The 3,481-nt window shown below is 40.6% G+C and overlaps 1 long non-coding RNA gene across 1 annotated transcript in view; it reads right to left on the bottom strand.

Annotated features, from left to right (window-relative positions):
- The window catches only part of LOC116689765 (uncharacterized), a 23,036-nt gene that overhangs the window by 4,085 nt on the left and 15,470 nt on the right, over positions 1-3,481 (bottom strand). The gene's annotated exons all lie outside the window — the stretch shown is intronic.

Below are 3,481 nucleotides of genomic sequence, written 5' to 3'. Positions count from 1 at the left end.
TACCGTGTGTCAATTTCTTGCTACTGCAGCAAAATGAATCGCCCCTTGGGGACAAATACAGGTTTTTTGATTGATTGATTGATAAGTATACACCCCCTATGTTAAAATACAGGGTGCATAAGTATACACCCCCCTATGTAAACCGCAGATGTCACTGACTAACTCTATACAAAAGAAGATTAAACGGGAAATAAAAATTTGCAACTGTTATAGAGTTAAAGTAGAAAGACAACTGGTAACATAATTTGGCCTCAGCCTGGGACAGTGTCAAGAATATTTGGACTTAATGACAAAGCAAGGAAGAAGATTCTTTAGAAGGTTTTATGGCAGACTCTGCACTGGCACAGGAGTTTACCAAGTTTATTCCAGTTTGATGTCCACGTTTATATAAAGAAAGGGCGAATAGGGACGGTCTAATAACTCTGGTCTTTTACCCTTTTATTTCTGAACGCAATGTGGTAACACTTTTAAACATACAAGTCTTGTACTAGCGCTGGCCCCGACACATTAGCAGCCGCATGCTGACACACTGTGCGATCCATTAGCTTCATCTTTTATCATATTTTTAACCTGTCCTTGTGCAACAAAGAGTCCAAACTGGTGGAAACAATCTACATTATTCCCATCGGCGAAAAGTAACCACCCAAAAAATGACTATAGACCTGTGGCTCTACCTCATTAGTTTGAAGTCCCTTGAAAAACTGATAAAGAAAGACTGCGGGGTAGGATTGAACACCTCCTCGACCCCCTGCATTTGCATACAGAGCCAACGGGGGGGCAGGATGCTACCGTAACTCTGCTCAACCTATATACAACATTAAGGGTAACAAAACCATGTCAGACTGCTGTTTGTGGATTCTCGTCTGCCTTCATCACCATCCAGCCCCATTTATTGGTGCAGAAGCTCATAGAACATTTTTGGGTTGGACTGCATCTTGTGGGCTGGTTTTGGACTTTCTCACTAACAGGACACAGAGAGTGAGAGTAAATGACATCTTTCTGGAAATCTGACATCAACCGGCTCCCCTCAAGGCGGTGTTCTCTCTCCTCTTTTATATATTATGTGCACTAATGACTGCCGCAGTGAAACTGACCAATAACTATATCGTAAAGTTTCTGATGATACAGTCATAGTAAGTTTATGGACACCACTGAAACATCTCACGGCCCTGTAGTGCCCTATTTTTAAACTGGTGCAAAGAAGCCTTTTTAGATTTAATGTTACAAAGACAGACATGTGCATTGATTTTAGACGTCACCATCCAACTCCTGGAAAGCCGATTATAGAGGGAAAAGAAGTTGAATTGTTGAATCATACAAGTATCTGGGAATCATGATTGATAACAAGTTGACCTTTGAACTACCACAGACATGATGATAAAAAAGTCAGCAGCGTCTCTTCTGTCTGAGAAAGCTAGCTCAGTTTTCAGTGACAGTCCTTGATGACATTGTTTTTATAATCTTTTATTGATTCTGTCTTTACCTTTTCATGTATTTGCTGTTCTTCTTCTCTGAGTTTAAAATGAAAACAAAATAGCAACGGTAATTAAAGTTACAGCAAAATCATTCTGATTCAGCAGATGAAACCAACTGATCTGTTATACTAACATGTGCTTAAAAAGGCAGAATCCATCATGGCCGATAGTTCTCACCCCCTAAATGCTGAATTAATTTGCTGCCCTCCGGTTCCCGTTTCAGTCAGCCACCAGCCAAAACTAATAGGTACAAACTCTCCTTTCTTCCCTCTGCTATCTCTCTGCTTAACTCTGGGAAGACGAGGTAACGTCGGCACATAAGGACACTGGGATTAAACTTAATGTTGTGGCATTTATTTATTTTCTCTATTTGGTCTGATACTGTATTTTAATTGAGGATGTCGTCTTTGTGTCATTACGTGTGTCAATTTTCTTGCTACTGCGCAAAATGAATCGCCCCTTGGGGACAAATACAGTTTTTTGATTGATTGATTGATAAGTATACACCCCCTATTAAAATACAGGGGGCATAAGTATACACCCCCCCTATGTTAAAATACAGGTGCATAAGTATACACCCCTATGTTAAAATACAGGGGCATAAGTATACACCCCCCTATGTTAAAATCAGGGGGCATAAGTATACACCCCCTATGTAAATACAGGCATATATACACCCCCCTATGTTAAAATGCAGGGGCATAAGTATACACCCCCCTATGTTAAAATACAGGGTCGTAAGTTACACCCCCCATGTAAAATACAGGGGGCAAAGTATCACCCCCTATGTTAAAATACAGGCATAAGTATACACCCCCCTATGTTAAAATACAGGGGCATAAGTATACACCCCCCTATGTTAAACAGGGGCATAAGTTATCCACCCCCTATGTTAAAATCAGGGTCGTAGTATACACCCCCCATGTTAAATACAGGGGCATAAGTATACACCCCCTATGTAAAATACGGGCATAAGTATACACCCCCTATGTAAAATACAGGGGGCAGTACACCCCCCTATTTTAATACAGGGGAAAGTATACACCCCCTATGTTAAAATAGGGGGCATAATATACCCCCCCTATGTTAAAATACGGGGCAAGTATACACCCCCCTATGTTAAAATACAGGTATAGATACACCCCCCTATGTTAAATACAGGGGGCATAAGTATACACCCCATGTTTAAAATACAGGGGCATAAGTATACACCCCCTATGTTAAATACAGGGGCATAAGTATACACCCCCTATGTTAAAATACAGGGGTATAAGTATACACCCCCTATGTTAAAATAAAGGGGGCATAAGTTACACCCCCTATGTTAAAATACGGGGGCATAAGTATACACCCCTTATGTTAAAATACAGGGGCATAATTATACCCCCCCTATTTAAAATACAGAGGCATAAGTATACACCCCCTATGTTAAATACAGGGCTAAGTATACACCCCCATGTTAAAATACAGGGGCATAAGTATACACCCCCTATGTTAAAATACGGGTCATAAGTATACACCCCCCTATGTTAAAATACAGGGGCATAAGTATACACCCCTATGTTAATAAGGGGGCATAAGTATACACCCCGTAAAATACAGGGGCATAAGTATAACCCCTATGTTAAAATACAGGGTAAGTTACACCCCCTATGTTAAAATACATGGGGCATAAGTATACACCCCCTATGTTAAAAATACAGGGGGCATAAGTAACACCCCCTATGTTAAAATACAGGGGCATAATTACACCCCCTATGTTAAAATACAAGGATAAGTATACACCCCTATGTTAAAATACAGGGCATAAGTATACACCCCCTATGTTACAAATACAGGGGGAATAAGTAACACCCCCTATGTTACAAGACAGGGGGCATAAGTATACACCCCCCCATGTAACAATAACAGGGGCATAAGTATACACCCCTATTAAATACAGGGGCATAGTATACACCCCCCTTTGTTAATACAGGGGACATAAGTATACCCCCCCTATTCTTAAA

The sequence above is a fragment of the Etheostoma spectabile genome, chromosome 5, assembly GCF_008692095.1.
Source record: "Etheostoma spectabile isolate EspeVRDwgs_2016 chromosome 5, UIUC_Espe_1.0, whole genome shotgun sequence".
Lineage (NCBI taxonomy): Eukaryota > Metazoa > Chordata > Actinopteri > Perciformes > Percidae > Etheostoma > Etheostoma spectabile.
The sequence above is the reverse complement of the archived record's forward strand: the minus strand, read 5'-3'. Positions and strand labels throughout refer to the sequence as shown.